Source organism: Chiloscyllium punctatum, chromosome 6 (assembly GCF_047496795.1).
Source record: "Chiloscyllium punctatum isolate Juve2018m chromosome 6, sChiPun1.3, whole genome shotgun sequence".
Lineage (NCBI taxonomy): Eukaryota > Metazoa > Chordata > Chondrichthyes > Orectolobiformes > Hemiscylliidae > Chiloscyllium > Chiloscyllium punctatum.
The window spans coordinates 10,523,646-10,543,670 of NC_092744.1; the positions used below are offsets into that span (position 1 = coordinate 10,523,646).

Below are 20,025 nucleotides of genomic sequence, written 5' to 3' on the forward strand. Positions count from 1 at the left end.
ATAGATAAGTCCCCTGGGCCTGATGGCATTTATCCTAGGATTCTCTGGGAAGCAAGGGAGGAGATTGCAGAGCCATTGGCCTTGATTTTTATGTCCTTGTTGTCTACAGGAATAGTGCCAGAAGACTGGAGGATAGCAAATGTGGTTCCCTTGTTCAAGAAGGGAAGTAGGGATAACCCTAGTAACTATAGGCCAGTGAGCCTCACTTCTGTTGTGGGCAAAGTCTTAGAGAGAATAGTAAGGGATAGGATTTATGAACATCTGGATAGGAATAATGTGATCAAGGATAGTCAGCATGGTTTTGTGAAGGGCAGATCGTGCCTCACAAACCTTATTGAATTCTTTGAGAAGGTGACTAAGGAGGTGGACGAGGGTAAAGCAGTAGATGTGGTGTATTTGGATTTTAGTAAGGCGTTTGATAAGGTTCCCCATGGTAGGCTACTGCAAAAAATATGGAGGTATGGCATTGAGGGTGAGTTGGAGGTTTGGATTAGGAATTGGCTGGCTGGAAGAAGACAGAGGGTAGTAGTTGATGGTAAAGGTTCATCTTGGAGTGCAGTTACTAGCAGTGTTCCACAAGGATCTGTTTTGGGACCATTGCTGTTTGTCATTTTTATAAATGACCTGGAGGAGGGGCTAGAAGGTTGGGTGAGCAAGTTTGAGGATGATACGAAAGTCGATGGAGTTGTTGACAGTGAGGAAGGATATGTCAGGTTACAGCGGGATATAGATAAGCTGCAGAGCTGGGCAGAAAGGTGGCAAATGGAGTTCAATGTGGGTAAGTGTGAGGTGATTCACTTTGGTATGAGTAACAAAAAGATGGGGTACTGGGCTAATGGTCAGATACTTGGTAGTGTGGATGAGCAGAGTTGATCTTGGTGTCCATGTACACAGATCTCTGAAAGTTGCCACCCAGGTAAATAGTGCGGTGAAGAAGGCATATGGCGTACTGGCTTTTATTGGTAGAGGAATTGAGTTCCGGAGTCCTGAGGTCATGTTGCAGTTGTATAAGACTCTGGTGCGGCCGCATCTGGAGTATTGTGTGTAGTTTTGGTCGCCATACTATAGGAAGGAGGTGGAGGCACTGGAACAGGTTCAGAGGAGGTTTACCAGGATGTTGCCTGGTATGGTAGGAAGATCGTATGAGGAAAGGCTGAGGCACTTGGGGCTGTTTTCACTGGAGAAAAGAAGATTTAGGGGTGACTTGATAGAGGTGTACAAGATGATTAGGGGGTTAGATAGGGTTGACCATGAGAACCTTTTTCCACGTATGGAGTCAGCTATTATGAGGGGGCATAGCTTTAAATTAAGGGGTGGTAAGTATAGGACAGATGTTAGGGGTAGATTCTTTACTCAGCGAGTCGTGAGTTCATGGAATGCCCTGCCTGTAGCAGTGGTGGACTGTCCCTCTTTATGGGCATTTAAACGGGCATTGGATAGACATATGGAGGATAGTGGGCTAGAGTAGGTTAGGTGGGCTTGGATTGCCGCAACATCGAGGGCCAAAGGGCCTGTACTGCACTGTATTTTTCTATGTTCTATGTTCTAGATAGCCTGCCAGCTCCCCTGGATCCACACCAACACTTAGGGCCTGATAGCACAAATCAGAATCTTATGCCTGAGGATTAATTTTAGAGAAGACTTTTTGTTTCAATCAGAAATCTTCTGCTTGATCTCCAAGGGGGCTATTGCAGATTCTACAGGAGAAACATAACTCAAGTTCTTCTTCTTCTTCTGTGTTTGAGCGTCTTTTTATCTGGGTGTTTCCTCTTCAGGAGGGTACTAAATTGCATTGTGTGCAAATCTTGGCTCATGTAGGGTTACCGTTCTTGCCACTGAGTGAGTAGATCCTCAATACACCTTCAAGCCATTAGCATATGACCATAAGCGCAGCTTGTGCAGTATGAAAGGTTAAAGGTGATTGATCAAAGTCTCCATGATAATAACAGGAAAAGACAGAATAGATAAAGATAAGTTAATTCCACTGATTAGGGATTCCAGAAGTAAGGTCATAGTCTGAGAATTAGGGTCAGGCTGTTCAGTAGAGATGTGAGGAAGTACTTCTACACATGAAAAGTGGGAGAGGTTTGGTATTCTCTTTCACAAATGACAATGGATGCTGGATCAGTTGTTAATCTTAATTCTAAGATTTCTTTTTGTTATACAAGGTTATTAAGGGACATTAGCCAGAAACAGGCTCATGGAATTAAGTCATAGATCAGCCATGATGTCATTGAATGGTGGAATCGACTCAAGGGGCTGAATGGCCTACTGCTGTTCCGATGTTTCTATATTCTTACTCTAGGAGGAGCTGCTTTTGGATGAGATGTGAAACCGTGTCAACTATCACAGCTAGACACAAACAGCAGAATATTGTGGATGCCGGAAATCAGAAACCAATACAAAGATTGCTGGAGAAACTCATCTGATAATTGTCCCATACTACCATTCCAAGAAAAAATGATCTCTCCCTGCTAACATGGCCAATATGTATCCTTTTTTCAACATCACTAAACAATCTGACTATCTGCTCATTATTTTTCTTGAAATCTTGATTTTGCAAAATTGGTGGCTGTGATTTCTATATTGAAATGTTGCCTCCAATCGTAAAGGCAAACCCTCAGTTTTAACAACCCCTGCAAAATCCTCCTCATGAATATTTGGAGACCTGTGCCAAGAATAGGAGAGCTGTTCCCATACAACAGTCAAGCAAGAGCCTAATATAGTCACACACATGGAATTATACATTACAAACAGTGTCCCAGAGTATGCCCTGTCACACTGGCAGAATAAACCCACTAGAGTAAATAGTACATCATTAGGAGTCTTCAACATTGACTCTAGAACCAATTCAGTTGTTTGGCATCAAGTTAAACATAGGTTTGGAAACCTCCTTCTGATTACTATTGCCCTGCCTTCGCTGATGAATCAATACTCCAAATAACAGAAGGAGCAGGCAGTAGACAGGGCTCAGTGATCCTACAACAAATGGATCAGATCTGACCTCCGCTATCCTGCCACATCCGAATATGATTGAAGGTGGTCAGTTTAACAGGAGGTCAGAGACTCCACAAATACCTTGAGCCTCAATAATGGGGGAACCCAGAGCAAAGTGCAAAAGATGTGATGTTAGCATCTATCTGCAAGTGCTGATCAGATAATCAATCACTGGGAAGTTCCAATGTCGACAGCATCAGAGATGGCCAACTTTGAATAATTCAATTCACTCCAAATGATGTAATGAAATGGCTGAAGCTACTGGATATTACAAAGGCTAAGGGCCCTGACAGCATTCAGGCAATAGTACTGAAGACTTGTGCTCCAGAACAAGCCACATTTCTAGCTGCATTACTGTGTCAACATCAGTATTTACGCAACAATATAGAAAACTCTCTTTTTGTTATGCGTTCCTGGGTTGGGGGGTGTTGCTGTTCCATTCTGCATTTACTGCCCATCCCTAATTAAGAGTTCACACATTTCTGTGGGACTGGAGACGCATTGTGATCCTGATCAGATAAGGATGGCAACGTTCCTTCCCTAAATGATATTAGTAAGCCAGATGGGTTTGTTGTCATAGAGTCGGAGTTATAAAGTCATACAACATGGAAACATGGCCTTTCAGTCCAACCCTTCCATGCTGACCAAAAATTTCAAAACGTGGTCCCACTTGCCCACATTTGGCCCATATCCCTCTAAACCTTTCCTAATCAGGTACCTGCACATGTGAAGGTGGACAATAAATCATAGGCTCCCAGAGACACCCGGAGATTCCTGGTGAAGAGCTTATTCAACTCTCCTGCTCCTCAGATGCTGCCTAACCGGCTGTGCCTTCCTGGCACCACACTTTTCCCAGAGATACCCACATGCTGTGAGCAAATAATTTTAAATAATACTTGTGAAATACATTCTTGGATCATGAAGGCATTATGAAATTGCGCATTTTTTTCTTTAAGATGTCAGATTGAACTGATGAGCAGACTCAAAATTGATAAACCTGATGATTGAGAGCCAAATTACAAGTTGCTGATTGCATTAGAGTCTTTGATGTATCAGTCCCATGTTGGACTGGGCTGGTGAGGAAAATGTGAGCAGATCAAAAATTATTCTTCAATTGATCATTTCTCTGTGGAATAAACTGATTTTCAGTTTCAGAAAAGTTCATATTTAATGCACAACTGTGTAATTCAATGCGAGCTACAGGCAAAAAAAATTCACATTTCTCAGATAAGATTTTAGAATACTCACACAGATCAGTTCTGCAAAACTGAGACAAATCTCAGACAGGTTCACAAGTTCAGCTGCTGGTGTTGAGTGCTGTATTAATAGCAGACTAAGTAGCTTGCATTCCACCAACACTTATTATATTCCAATATGTTGCAATCCAGAAAGTAGTGCCTGAAAGGTCAGTTAAAAACAGTTTCAATGATTACTGAGGGAATTACTTAAATACTCGAATGAAAGTGTACATGCCACAGGGAAAAGGACAATGGAGGGACACAGGTTTGATATGTGGTTCAAACAGTTGCCATGTGTATGATGGGGCAAATAGCCTTTCTCCTGAGTTAAGACATGATGGTAAACCCTTCTGCTAATTAAACCAATCACACAGAAAAGTTCACCTCGCCTCATAATCTATTAAAATTTGAGTGACAGAGAACTACTCAAATTCCACTATTTAAAGAAAAAAAATAGTCATTTTCTTTAACTCCAAAAGTGCACATTAAACAACAACTGTTTACAACTCTAAGCCTCTTTGTTATCTACCTCCCACTCTATAACAATATGCTCATCCAATTAAGCCCCTATTAAATTTACAGAAATTCAATTTTTTCAAAACCAGAGAGTGGCTGTCATCGCTGGTGTCAGTTTTCCTCTGTTTGTAGATCTCCTTGGTCGGTTTCAGCCCTTTGCTGCAAAGATGTTTCATATGAAAAGTTATCTTTTAGAGAATGGTTTGAATAGGAGTCTTTCAATGGCAGAAGGTGTTCTTTCTCTGGCTAACTGTCCAAAATGGCTGCTTTTTACCCTAAATCATCAGATCATCTTATTGCTTCAATGTTGTCAAAATAGTAAAATTCAAATTTGATTGGGTTTTAGTATCTTGGGGCATAATTTAAACTTTGAGAAGAAAGTGAGGACTGCAGATGCTGGAGATCAGAGCTGAAAATGTGTTGCTGGAAAAGCGCAGCAGGTCAGGCAGCATCCAAGGAATAGGAGAATCAACGTTTCGGGCATGAGCCCTTCTTTAGGAATGAGGAAAGTGTGTCCAGCAGGCTAAGATAAAAGGTAGGGAGGAGGGACTTGGAGGAGGGGTGTTGGAAATGCGATAGGTGGAAGGAGGTCAAGGTGAGGGTGATAGGCCGGAGTGGGGTGGGGGCGGAGAGGTCAGGAAGAAGATTGCAGGTTAGGAAGGCGGTGCTGAGTTCGAGGGATTTGACTGAGACAAGGTGGGGGGAGGGGAAATGAGGAAACGGGAGAAATCTGAGTTCATCCCTTGTGGTTGGAGGGTTCCTAGGCGGAAGATGAGGCGCTCTTCCTCCAACCGTCATGTTGCTATGGTCTAGCGATGGAATCCAAGGACTTGCATGTCCTTGGTGGAGTGGGAGGGGGAGTTGAAGTGTTGAGCCACAGGGTGGTTGGGTTGGTTGGTCCGGGTGTCCCAGAGGTGTTCTCTGAAACGTTCAGCAAGTAGGCGGCCTGGCTCCCCAATATAGAGAAGCCCACATCGGGTGCAACGGATGCAATAAATGATGTGTGTGGAATTTAAACTAATTGATGAACTTTGAACTGCTGTGAAAACAACCCAGGTATCTAGGTTTCAACAATATCTTACATCTTTCAATTTTTCAGCACACTCTGTGACTGCGAGCCAGTCACATGGCAGGAGCTTGACAGCTTTCACTCTCTCTTAAAGGTATAGGACACAACTTCAACTTCATAATTCCTCCCCCCAAGAAGAAAAGGACCATCACAATAAAAAGATGACATTTTTCTATTTCTTCAGCACATTACCATGACATACATAGTACATTAATCTAAGTTTATATTAACCTTTGCACACACAAACGCACACACATATATAAATATAACATTGGTATCTGTTCAATCCTATCTGTTAGATCCATGACAATGCATCTGCTGTCACATTCTTGTGACCTACAACATGTGTAATCTATAAATTAAAAGTCTGTAACATAAAAGTCCAACAAAATAGTCTCATATTCTTGTTTTTAAATCATTCTAAGAATGTAAGAGGATTGTGATCTGTGTACACAATCATGTCCAACAATTATTCATGACATAATCATTAAAATGTTGCAAATCCAGTACCAAACTCAACACAGTGGTGGGAGACTGTGTATTGAGTCGGAAGAGATAGGAGAGGTCTTGAACAAGTACTTCTCTTCAGTATTTACGAACAAGAGGGACCATATTGTTGAAGAGGAGAGTGTGAAACGGACTGATAAGCTAGAAGAGATACCTGTTAGGAAGGAAGATGTGTTGGACATTTTGAACAACTTGAGGATAGACAAGTCCCCCGGGCCTGACGGGATATATCCTAGGATTATGTGGGAAGCAAGAGAGGAAATTGCAGTACCATTAGCAATGATCTTCTCGTCTTCACTGGCAACGGGGGTGGTACCAGGGGACTGGAGAGTAGCGAATGTTGTGCCCCTGTTCAAAAAAGGGAATAGGGATAACCCCGGGAATTACAGGCCAGTTAGTCTTACTTCTGTGGTAGGCAAAGTAATGGAAAGGGTACTGAGGGATAGGATTTACGAGTATCTGGAAAGACACTGCTTGATTAGGGACAGCCAGCACGGATTTGTGAAGGGTAGGTCTTGCCTTACAAGTCTTATTGAATTCTTCGAGGAGGTGACCAAGCATGTGGATGAGGGTAGAGCAGTGGATGTAGTGTACATGGATTTTAGTAAGGCATTTGATAAGGTTCCCCATGGTAGGCTTATGCGGAAAGTCAGGAGGCATGGGATAGAGGGAAATTTGGCCAATTGGATAGAAAACTGGCTAACCGGTCGAAGTCAGAGAGTGGTGGTAGATGGTAAATATTCAGCATGGAGTCCAGTTACAAGTGGAGTTCCGCAGGGATCAGTTCTGGGTCCTCTGCTGTTTGTAATTTTTATTAATGACTTAGATGAGGGAGTCGAAGGGTGGGTCAGTAAATTTGCAGATGATACAAAGATAGGTGGAGTTGTGGACAGTGAGGAGGGCTGTTGTCGGCTGCAGAGGGACTTAGATATGATGCAGAGCTGGGCTGAGGAGTGGCAGATGGAGTTCAACCCTGCCAAGTGTGAGGTTGTCCATTTTGGAAGGACAAATAAGAATGCGGAATACAGGGTTAATGGGTAGGGTTCTTGGTCAGGTGGAGGAACAGAGGGATCTTGGGGTCTATGTACATAGATCTTTGAAGGTTGCCACTCAGGTGGATAGAGTTTGTAAGAAGGCCTATGGAGTATTATCGTTCATTAGCAGAGGGATTGAATTCAAGAGTCGTGAAGTGATGTTGCAGCTGTACAGGACTTTGGTTAGGCCACAGTTGGAGTACTGTGTGCAGTTCTGGTCGCCTCACTTTAGGAAAGATGTGGAAGCTTTGGAGAGGGTGCAGAGAAGATTTACCAGGATGTTGCCTGGAATGGAGAGTAGGTCGTACGAGGATAGGTTGAGAGTTCTCGGCCTTTTCTCGTTGGAACGGCGAAGGATGAGGGGTGACTTGATAGAGGTTTATAAGATGATCAGAGGAATAGATAGAGTAGACAGTCAGAAACTTTTTCCCCGGGTACAACAGAGTGTTACAAGGGGACATAAATTTAAGGTGAAGGGTGGAAGGTATAGGGGAGATGTCAGGGGTGGGTTCTTTACCCAGAGAGTGGTGGGGGCATGGAATGCGCTGCCCGTGGAAGTGGTAGAGTCAGAATCATTGGCGACCTTTAAGCGGCATTTGGATAGGTACATGGATGGGTGCTTAATCTAGGATAGAAGTTCGGCACAACATCGTGGGCCGAAGGGCCTGTTCTGTGCTGTATTGTTCTATGTTCTATGTTCTATAATTCCTTTTTGGTCGCAGAGTATTTTCTCTGTTGGATGTTAAGTTTCTTTGAAAAATAACTAATTGGCAGTTCAATTCCATCATCATCTTCCTGTAGTAGTATAGCTCTAACTCCTATGTGGCTAGCATCAATTGCAACTTTAAAGGGTTTCAAAAGGTTTGGCGTATCTAAAATTGGTGTGGTTGTTAATACTGCTTTTAAATTGTCAAATGCTTCCTGGCATTGTTCTGTCAACCAAAATTTTGTGTTCTTCTTCAGCAAATCTCTTTATGCTATGCTGCTGAAGTTTGGAACAAACTTCCGACAGAATCCACTTAGTCCCACAAATCAAAGCACCTCTTTCTTCGAGGTTGGTCATGGAAATTCCTCGATGGCCTTCATCTTTGCATTCCTTGGGGTCAACCTTCCATGACCGATGTTATGTCTCAAGGACATCACCTCTGCTTTCACAAATTCTGTTTTCTTTCGGCTTATTACCAGTTTTGCCTCCCTTAATTGTTCAAAGAGCTCTACAAACTGTACCATGTGATCTATCCATGACTCGCTAAAGTCATGATGGACTGCATAGTTTGTTAACCCAGCCACAACTCTGTTCACGAATCTTTGGAATGTGACTGGTGTGTTCTTCATTCCAAAGGGCATCATTTTGAATTGATGTACCCATTTGGGGCTACAAACACAGAAATTTATTTCACTTCCTCTGATAAAGGTACCTTCCAATAACCACACAGCAAGTCCAACATTGTGTTGTCAATGGCTTGTCCAACTTTCTCTTTACAGTCCTCCAGTATTGGTATTGGTTATGAACCTGATTTTGTTACGGCGTTGACCATCCAATAGGCTACACAAAATCATTGAGTCCTCTCAGGTTTGGGAACCAACATGATCGGCGAATTCCACTCGCTCTGATTCAGTTCAATGATATCTTCGTTCAGCATTGCATCCATTTCCTTCTGGCCCTGTGTGGCTTTGAAAGGATTAAGTCTGGAGGGGTGTTGTTTTATCAGAACAGCATTCCCTACTACTTCCTCATGCACAATAGCATTAGTCCTCCCCAAATCATTTCTGCATATGTGCTCATACTGCTGTAACAAACCTTTCATCTGCGTTCTTTGCTCCTGAGACAGATAGTTCACTAATCTATCCTACTCCTCAACGACATTCTCATTGCTAATGTATTTTGAGGCACATCAAACTCCACAACATCTGGATTTGATTCCTCCCACTGTGGGGGAGTAACTAACACCTATTTCTCCAGTTCCTTCTCGGCATAATAATAGGGTTTCAACATATTAACATGACATATCCAATACAGTTTTTATCCATCTGATAGTTTACCTGACTCAACTTTTTCACAATTTGATAGGGGCCTCAACACCTGGCTTTGAAGGGATCTCCCACCACTGTTAACAATACTAATATGTCATATCCACAGGAAATTGTCCAAATTTCTGAGTTTTTTATCTGCCACCTCCTTCGTTCTATGCTGTGCCCTCTAGAGATGCTGTTTAGGTAACTCACTTACCAAATGTAATCTCTCCCTCTCATCTCAGATACATAGTCCAAGTGTGAGATCTCTGACTTTGGTCCTGAATAATTTCAAAAGCCTGTTCACTTCATGTCTGAATATTAACTCAAAGGGAGTAAACTGAGTAGTTCATTTGGGGCATCTCTAATGGCAAACAATACAAATGGAATACCTTTATCCCAATCTTTCAGGTAATCCTGACAGTATGCTCTGAACATGGTCTTCAGGGTCTGATGCCACCTTTCTAAAGCTCCTTGAGATTCAGGATGATACATGTAAGATTTAAAGTGCCCAACTATCCATCACTTCCTTAAACAGCCTCGCAGTAAAATGAGACCCTTGGTCTGATTGACTCTCTCTCAGTAGCCCATACTGTATGAAGAAAGCTACTAACTCCTGTACCACCCTTTTTGCCTTAATACTCCATAGTAGAGTTGCCTCTGGAAATCTGATAGGCACATCCATTATGATTAACAAGTACTGTTTCCCACATTTAATTTTTGAAAGGGGACCTACACAAACAATCATAACCCACGTGAAAGATTCTTCGAATGTGGGAATTGGCAACAAAGGTGCTGGCATTATTTCTGCCTGAGGCTTACCTACCATTTGGCATGTATGACACGTATGGCAAAAGTTAACCACATTCTTGTGCATTCCAGGCCAATAGAAATGCTTTTATACCTTAGCCCAAGTCTTTTGTATTCTTAGGTAACCTCTTACGGGTAGCTCATGTACTACTCCATAACACTTCCTATCTGTATGCTAATGGCAACACAATATGGTGTACTCTTGCCTATTTCTCCTGTGCACTAACCTGCCATGGTCTCCATTTTCATCTTAGGATTCCATCTTCGAGATAATAATTCTCAGGAATATTCTCCGCCTCCTTTACTGAGTATGCATCAACATATAGATCTTTTATTGTCTCGTCTTTCTGTTGTAAGTCCATTAGCCTTTCAGAACTACATACTTCTGCCTGATCCTCTGCCTGTTCAGGTTTTCCTGCATCATTGTATCAAACAGGGTGTCTGCTAACTGAACCTCACGCGCTCTGCCTCCCAATTTAGTCTGAACTAGCATTACCCATTAAGTCCTCGGACCACTCCATCTGCCTAGCCAATTTGTCAAATGAAACAAAGAAGGCTTCGACATCTTTCTCAACAAAATGTGACAGTGTTTTAACATATTTATTTATATATCAGTACCTTCTCTTTTCATCTCCATCCTGTTAACTTGACTTTACTGACTAAGTCGCAACTTCTGAAGTTCAAATTCTCTCTCTTTTTCTCTCTCCGTTTCTCCTCTCTTTCTCCTTCATTCTTTCTCTTTCTTCTCTCTCTCCCTTTGCTCATTTAAAAATCTTCTCTCTTTTTCTTTTCCTCTCCCTCTCCTTCATCTCTCTTTCTCTTTCTCCCTTTCTTTTTCCTCTCTCTCTCTTTATTTTCTAACTCTATTTTCCTCAATTGTTATTTAAGTTTTTCTAACTCTACTGCATTTGCCTGTTTCTCTGACATGCCTGGGTGTCTGAGTTACTCCCTTACAATTTCAGCTTTACTTTTGTCCTTCATTAAACCCAATTCTAACCACTTTTCTAATTTTAAAATTAAAGTCTTTTTCTTTCCTTCTAAACTTTCTTTGAAAATTTGGGAATCATCTTCAAACCACAAAACCTTTGAGCAATTTTAAGAGCTACTTCTCTCAATTTTAATTTAACCAAATATAAGGAACCAAAACTAAACAAATTGTCTCACCTATGTTTTATTTAAAGATCTAAGATACTAACCTGCAAGTGTTTAAATCTGCTGGGATCCTTTGTACTCCAAATCTGTTCAAACCTGTCCAATTCTCAGACTGAATCTGTCTAAAACTGTCTAAATCACAGACCGGAGCCCTCAAACTGTTATGACACAACAGTAAATCCTTCTGTTAATTAAACCAAACACAGAAAATTTCACTTTGCCTCGTAATCTATTAAAATATGAGTGACAGAGAATTCCCCAAATTCCACTACTTAAAGAAAAAATATTATTCTTTAACTCCAAAAGTGAACATGTAACAACAACTATTTACAACTCTCAATCTCCTTTCGCTTCAAGATTTGTTAACTACCTCCCACTTTGGAACAATATACTCATCCAATAAAGCCCCTACTAAGTTTACAGCAACTCAATTTTTTTCAAAATCAGACAGCAGCTGCCATTTCTGGTGTTGGTTTTCCTCTGTTTGTTGATCTCCCTGGTCGGTCTTCAGTTCTCTGCTGCAAAGACGTTTCATATGAAAAAGTATCTTTTAGAGGCTGTGCTGAATAGCAGTCTTTCAATGGCAGAAGGTGCTCTTTCTCAGGCTAACTGTCCAAAATGCCTGCTTTTTATACCCCAAAACATCAGATCGTCTCATTGTTGTCAAACCAGTAAAGTTCAAATTCGATTGGGATTTATTATCTTAGGACATAATTTAAACTGATTGGTTAACTTTGAACTGCTTTGAAAGCAAATAAGGTATCTAGGTTACAACAATATGTTACATCTTTCAATTTTCCAGCACACTCTGTAACTGCGAGTCAGTCACATGACAGAAGCTTGACAGCTTTGACTCTCACTTAAAGGTATAGTTCACGGCTTCACTTCATAACACCTGTGCTGTGTCATTCTCTGAATTTCACCCATCCAACCCTCCAGCAAGTTTAGCATGTTACAGTGCAACACCTTGTGCATTACAACTTGTCTTACTGTAGTTTTGCAGAGTGCTCCAAACAGCACAGGTTCTCAGAAATTGCTGGAAAAGGTCAACAGGCTGGCAGTATCTGTGGAGAAATATCAGAGTTAATGTTTCGGGTCCAGTGGCCCTTCCTCAGAACTGAACATTAAACAACAACTGTTTACAACTCTCAGCCTCAGGACCCGAAATGTTAACCCTGATTTTTCTCCACAGATGCTGCCAGACCTGCTGAGTTTTTCTAGCAATTTCTGGTTTGTTTCTGATTTACAGCATCCGCAGTTCTTTCAGTTTTTATCTAGTACAGATTCTCAGGTCTGACTAGGAGTTTAATGATCCAGTTAAATCTCACTTTTTTCTATTATCTCTTAATGCTGATACATTTGGAATGTTGTGCTTCTGTAACGCAGGTTTCAGGTTTGCATCCCAATCTATTCTCAGCTCCTTCACCCCACCATTCCCAACCCATTCCCAATCCACCCCCCAACAGCTGTCCACTTCACTTTGATTTCGCTTTGCACCAGTTACCGTTTGGAACCCTTCTCCAGAGTAAAGTCATATCTTTAAAGTGGCACTGAAGTCAATCGGACCTCCTGTGAAGTTTCAAAACCTTGCACGGAGGAAGGCAAGGCAACTCCATTCCATCATGAGAAATCTGCTGTCAGGGTTTTGAAACTATACATATGGCTCAAAGCAGCATCTCAGTGCCGGTCAGACTCAGGTCAGTCTGCAGTGTAACAGAAGACACTGCTCTCTGATCAGGAGCCATGGTATAGCTACAGACCAAAGCAGAAAAAACCTCTTGAAGACAAGATTCTTTTTCTCATTATTATCACAAAGAAGAGCACTGTCAGATTCGGCTGCGAAATGTTTGTTTGTTTTTTAACGTTCTCTAGGAGAAAGTGAGGACTGCAGATGCTGGGGATCAGAGCTTAAAAATGTGTTGCTGGAAAAGCGCAGCAGGTCAGGCAGCATCAAAGAAGAAGGAGTATCGACGTTTCGGGCATAAGCCCTTCTTCCTGACGTCGATTCTCCTTCTCCTTTGATGCTGCCTGACCTGCTGCGCTTTTCCAGCAACACATTTTTAAGCTTTTAACTTTCTCTGCCTGCTTTACATTGTCATCATATGTACGATGTAAATTACTACTTGAGTCTTTTTTTCTGACACTTGTTGAGCAATTCTGAGGATATCAAGCAAATAACTCTAAATTCAACATTAGGACTTAACCCTTACGTAAATACAATAAATTGCACTGTATAAAGACATTACACCTGTTATTAAACTATACTTAGACAAATCTATTTGCATACCAAGCATTTTAATTGCTCTGGAAAGACGTCATGCACATTTACGCAATAGTGCACACAAAGTTTGGCACCTTATTAGACTTAAAACATGGCAGAAGAATGTATCAACAGTTTAAGAGAAAAACAGCTTAATAATGGAATAGAGTTCCATAGCAACAGTGCACTATGCAGGCTTTTGTACAGGGCTTCTGGTGGGGGGATGGGATATTCCCCATAACACCCCCAACCTGCCCACCCCACCCTGCCCCCATGTCATGTTGCCGCCACCTGCTGGCAGGGGTCCTTTGATGCTGCCTCCTCTACTGTTGTAGCCCAGCCGTGCCCAGCCCCCACTGCACTTTCCCTCGCACACAGAGCACAGCACAATAGTTTTCCTTTCCAACACACAGCTGGCTGTGGAGCTCTGCTTAAACTTGGCTCTCAGCTTTTAAACCCTAACGCTGGGCCATAATTCTGCAAACACCTTTCTTAAGATCAACTTATAGTTCCAAATAACGGACTGTGATTCTTGCCCTCTGGCTAAACTTGCTTGATTTATTTTTGGCTGAGATGAACTCCCACCATATGGAAAAACACTTCATCCCTCTTCTCGTTCTCCCTCCATGAATCATTTTTTTGTGACATTAAAAGGTAGTAAGTATGGTGTTATATTTTGTTTATCTTCCCACACAACTCATGCCATCAGTTCCGGATCATGCACTCCATGGAGGTTTTAAAAAGGTGGCCGACTGTGGTGGTGAATGAGTGTCTTTTCAAACCTTCATCATGAAAGATTACTTGACGCTCATAACATTTTGCGAAGAGAAATCTGAAAAACTGGTTATGTTGCTATGGTTACAGAATTATTGGAAAAGGGAAAATAAAAATGATCTAAGCGAATTCTTTTTTAAAATCTCAGCTGATCCTGAAGACAACCCAAAATTACTGAAGGAGAGTGTTAAATTAGTGAATGTGGATTGATAAAAATCAACCTTAATTGGTGATCTGTGCTTTATTTAATTTATTGCCGTTCTTGCTATTGGGTAACTTACCTCAATTCCGATGATGCTACTTTTTACTACTTTGCTCCTAGCTTCTGTTTCTATTTCTTTACAATTCATTATGTCCCTTTTGAAGTAGGCATGAAAGATTGGCACATTCTTATTTCCCACTGTATTTCCTCTGTTAGGTAGAGTTAGCAAATAAATATATACATTTACAGATTTGTTAAGACCGTAAAGTAGAGAGAAACAGTACAGCTGGAAGACTGAGTTCCCTATTTCTTGGTGGGGTAGCAATGGGACAGGATATCAATCCATCTGTCTGTGTACCACTGTGACTTTGCCATAGACCTAAACTGTTTGACAAGATAGGCTGTAATTTGGTGGACAGAACGGCCTTCTGCTACAAGAATGCAAACTTTAGGCAGTACAACAAGCCAATTACCTCAGAACAGGTCAGGGATTTCATGGTTTGACTGACATGTGTCTCATCACCAAGCCCTCAGGAACCTCCATGATGTCTCTCAGATGGTGGCAGCTCCACATGTTATTTGTTTTCAAACTTCTCTTCGCAAAATGTTATGAGCGTCAAGTAATCTTTCATGATGAAGGTTTGAAAAGGCACTCATTCACCACCACCTTTTTAAAACCTCCATGGAGTGCATGATCCGGAACTGATGGCATGAGTTGTGTGGGAAGATAAACAAAATATAACACCATACTTACTACCTTTTGATGTCACAAAAAATGATTCATGGAGGGAGAATGATAAGAGAGATAAAATGTTTTTCCATATGGTGGGAGTTCACCTCAGTCAAAAATCAATCAAGCAAGTTGAACCCCAGGGCAGGAATCACTGTCTGTTATTTGCAACTATAAGTTGATCTTAAGAAAGGTGTTTGCAGAATTGTGGACCTGTTGACCACATGCTAACTGTGGATGCCAAAGTCATCATTGCCCTCAATATTTCTGCCTCCTGAACTCTAAGGCAGACATAATCTTGGATCCTTCAGTTGACTGCCCACAAATTCACAAGACAAGTGACTGATGGCTTGTTTCCTGACATTGATAATGATGTCAACATTGCCTTCAGTGATGCCTGCAATGACACAAGCACTCTGGTTTGCATTACTGGCTGGGTTCTTATAGATGCAGGGTGTCATCAATTGCAGACATCTGGCAGTTCATGTACCCTCACATCAATATGGAATAATCATTAAGCACATGGACATCTGCATCAATGTGCAACTGGTATGGAAAACCAAAAAGATCTTTATGCAGGTGTGACTGAGATTCTTAGGCAACTGCCATACCACAAAATTCCAAGTTTGTTCATTCATACAGTCATAGAGTCATTCGACTTGGGAATAGAACTTTCAGCCTAATATGTCCATGTCCAGCAAGTTTCCTAAACTAAACCAGTCCCATTTGCACTATATCCTTCTCTGACTTTCCTGTTCATGTATCTGTCCAAATGTCATTGTCATAGAGTCACAGCATGGAAACAGATGCTTCAGTCCAAGTAGTCTGCGCCAACTATGTTCCCAAACTAAACTAGCCCCACTTGTCTTGAACCTTGGAAAAGACTCTATTAATGGCTGTTCAGTAATACTGAAAACTTGACTTGTGACACCCATTCACTGAAACATAGAATATTGCAACACTACCAGATGTGTGATTGGCCAGGCCATCAGCAAGCTGAAGCTGTACTTGAGGTACGTGGAGAGATCAGAAACTGTCTTTCTTTCAGCACCAGCCACACTATCCCAAATGATCATTGTATGATTCTGTATACTACCCAACATTGCGCAACAGCAAGGCTTTGACCTGAAGAATAAAACAATGAAAGGCCTCCTTGGACAACTCAGGAGAGCAGGACATTGAGGGATAAGTGCAACTATCTTTCTCTTGGATTTTAGGGGGCCCTTTACTAATACAAGGGGAATCATGGGTTATGGGGAAAACACAGGAAAGTGGACTTGAAAAATGTTGGATGAACTGTAACCCTATTGAATGGCAAAGCAGACTAGAGGGGCCAAACAGCCTACTCCTCTTCCTATTTCTTATGGTCTTAAGTTGCACCAGTTGGTCCATTTCACAAGTAATTGCGATTGTCTTCTTCATCCTACCTTCTCCAGGTCATTCTTTGCCTCCTTATCTCCAATAGCTGTGTTAAACCTCCTTCTGTTCACCTTGTTATATGCATGATCTCTGGAGGGTCCCAAGAGTTTACTCTTCCCTCTTCCTGCTGTTCAGGGCTGTCTTGTCTTTCACGAAAGGAAAGAAGAGACATAGATTGAGAGTAAAGAAATGGATTTATCTAGTTGGTGCAGCACATTTGGCAAAGTGGAACCAGTGATGATTTTGATCATACGAGGGTGATGGAAAGTGGTGGCTAGATAGATGTGCATGTGAAATTGATACAATGGACGAGATTGGAGCACCACAACATAAATGGATTCAAGTGTGATGTGGTGGAGTAGACTTAATGTCTATAATGCATGGGTCAGAATGTAAGTATATGTGGCACTGTATTCATACTTAGATCATTAAATTCTACTGAATCCAGGATAGCCCCATCTCCACCACAGCAACCTTCAACTGTGACTATTTTATCCCAACATCAGACTTCATACCATTATTAGGAGGCACATTCGCCCTCCAGCTCCTCTAATCTCCAGCAGCACATTCAAGACAGTGCCCATACAGTCCTTGTCCATTTCAACTGCAGTGATTCAAGGTCAGTGAAAGCCAGTTCAACTAGAACAGCAGCTACAGCAAGCAATCAGGAAGGCTAATGGGATGTTATTTCAAGGAGAGGGAGGTAGAGTATAAGAGTAGGGAAATCTTATCACAACTGTACAAGATGCAGTTGAAACCACATCTGGAGTACTGTGAGAAGTTATGGTCCTTTTGTTTAAGAAAAGGTATTATTTCATAAGAGTAAGTTAAGAGAATGTTCACTGGGATGATCGCCGAAGTGAAGGGATTAATTTATGAACAAAGATTGAGACTCTATTTACTGGAGTTTAGAATAATGAGAAGTGATCTCACCGAAATAAACAGAATTCTTATGGGGTTTCACAGGGCAAATGCTGAGAGGTATTTACCCTCATGGGAGAGTCTAGGACGAGACCCTAAATAAACAGGCACCAATTTAAAACTCAGATGAGAAGGAATTTCTTCGCTCAAAGGGTTGTGGGTCTTTGGAATTACTTGCCGCAAAGAGCTGTGGGGGTAGGGTCCCTAACCATTCTCAAGGCTGAGATAGATTCTTGACTAGTAGGGTAATCAAGGATTACACGGAAAATGCAGGAATGCGGAAATGACGAATGTTAGATCAGCCTTAGTACTATTGAATGGCGCAGCAGAATGAAGGGGTCAAATAGCCTCTTCTTGTTCCTATTTCTTATGTTTAACTGATTTACTATCACATGTACCAAGGTACAGTGAAAAGTATTGTTTATGAACAGTACAAGCAGACCACAGCAACATCTGTGAAGAGAAATTAGAGTTACCATTTCAGATCCAGTGTCCCTTCGTCCGAATACAAGTTCTGAGGAAGGGTCACCAGATCTGAAACGGTGATTTCTCTTCACAGATGCTGCCGCGGTCTGCTTTTACTGTTCATAAACATAGCTTTTCACTGTACCTCGGTACACGTGATAGTAAATCAATCATAAGAAATAGGAACAGGAAGAGGCCATTTGACCCCTTCCAACTGCTGAGCTTTTCCAGCAACTTCAGTTTTTGTTCCTGATTTACAGCATCTGCAATACTTTCAGTTTTTAACAAGCAGATTATTGTAAGGAAAGATGTACAGAGCAAAAGGACTAAGACAGAGGCATACAGCTTACATTCCATGCTGTGCGCTAGGTGAGATCAATGTTAACAAGATCAGTATTAGTTAGGGCTTGAGAGTCCATTCATCAGTCTAATAATGAGCAGGAAGAAGCTGTCTCTGAACCTGCTATTGGATGTGTTCAAGTTTCTGTATCTTCTGCCTGATGGAAGAGATTGTAGGTGATCATTACAGGGTTGAGATGGGTCTTCGGTGATGTTGGGAGCCTTTCCTGCGACAGCAAGCCAGGTAAATAGAGTCCATGGTTGGGAGGCTGGCTTCTGTGATGGTCTGGGTTATGCACACAACCTTCTGCAGTTTTTTTACGGCCTGGGGCAGAGCAGTTGTCGTGCCAGGCCATTATGCACCTAGATAGTATGCTGTCAATGGTGCATCTGTAAAAGTTGGTGAGGGTCCTTATGGACATGCCAACTTTCTGAGCTGCCTGACAAAGAAGAGGCATAGTTGTGCCTTTTTAACCATCACATCTACGTGGGAAGTCTAGGACAAGTTGTCAATTATCATAACTTTGAGGAACTTGACACTTCCTACCCTTTCAACCTCAGTTCTGTTGGTGTAGATGGAGGCGTGTTCTCTTCCTTTCTTTCTAAAGTCAATGACCAGTTCTTTAGTTTTGTTGATGTTGAGAGAGAGGTAGTTCTCATTACACCACACCATCAAGCCCCCTATCTCCCTTCTGCATTTTTACTCATTATTGTTAGATGTCCATCCTACCCATGGTGGTGTCACCAGCGAGCTTGTAGATGGTGTTCATGTGGAATTTGCCAACACAGTTGTGGGTGTAGAGAGAGTACAGTGGGGGCTAACGATGCATCCTTGGGGGTGGGGTTCCAATGTTGAGTGTTATTGTGGAGGAGATGCAGCTGTCTACCTTCACAGATTGTGTTCAGTGGGTCAGAAAGCTAAGGATTCAGAGCCTTGAAATCAGTCAAGACTGGATAATGGTGTTGAAGGGGGAGCTGTAGTAGATGAGCAGGAGCCTGACAAACGTGTCATAATTGTCCAGGTGCTCATGGGAAGAGTGCAGGGTGAGGGAAATGGCATCTGCTATGGACCCGTTAAGTCAATAGGCAAATTATAAGGGTCAAGGTTGGTGTTAATGAGGACCATGACCATCCTGTCGAAGCATTTCATGATTATTGAGGTTAGAGCCACTGGACGGCAGTCCTTAAGGAACATTGCATATGCTTTCATAGGTACAGGGTTGATGGTGGTCTTCTTGAGGCAGGTGGGGACTTCGGCTTATTGGAGGGGGAGGATGATGATACCGATGAATACCTCCATCGGTTGTTCCACACAGGATCTGAGTGCTCGGCCAGGGACACCATCTGGGCCCATGGCTTTCTTTGTGTTGATCCACAGGAAAACTGATCTGACATCTGCAAAAGTGATTGAGGAAACAGGTGTATCTGGGGCTGTCAGGGCAGGTGACACCATGCCACAGGCATTCTGCTCAAACCATGCATAGAAAGCATTGAGTGCACCAGGGCGGGATGTGTTTGCGTCCGCCATCTTGATCAGCTTCACTTTGTACCCTATAATGTTGTTTAGGTCTTAACTATT

General features: G+C 42.0%; 1 long non-coding RNA gene across 4 annotated transcripts in view; it reads right to left on the bottom strand.

The window, feature by feature from the left end:
* LOC140478706 (uncharacterized) overlaps nucleotides 1-20,025 on the bottom strand; it is a 501,292-nt gene that overhangs the window by 276,552 nt on the left and 204,715 nt on the right. For 3 of the 4 annotated variants that reach the window (XR_011960846.1, XR_011960847.1, XR_011960849.1), the window contains one exon: nucleotides 4,246-4,395. The exons of the other annotated variant lie outside the window; for it this stretch is intronic. This is a non-coding gene — a long non-coding RNA (uncharacterized lncRNA). The remainder of the gene's footprint in view (nucleotides 1-4,245; nucleotides 4,396-20,025) is intronic. 4 annotated transcript variants of the gene reach the window in all.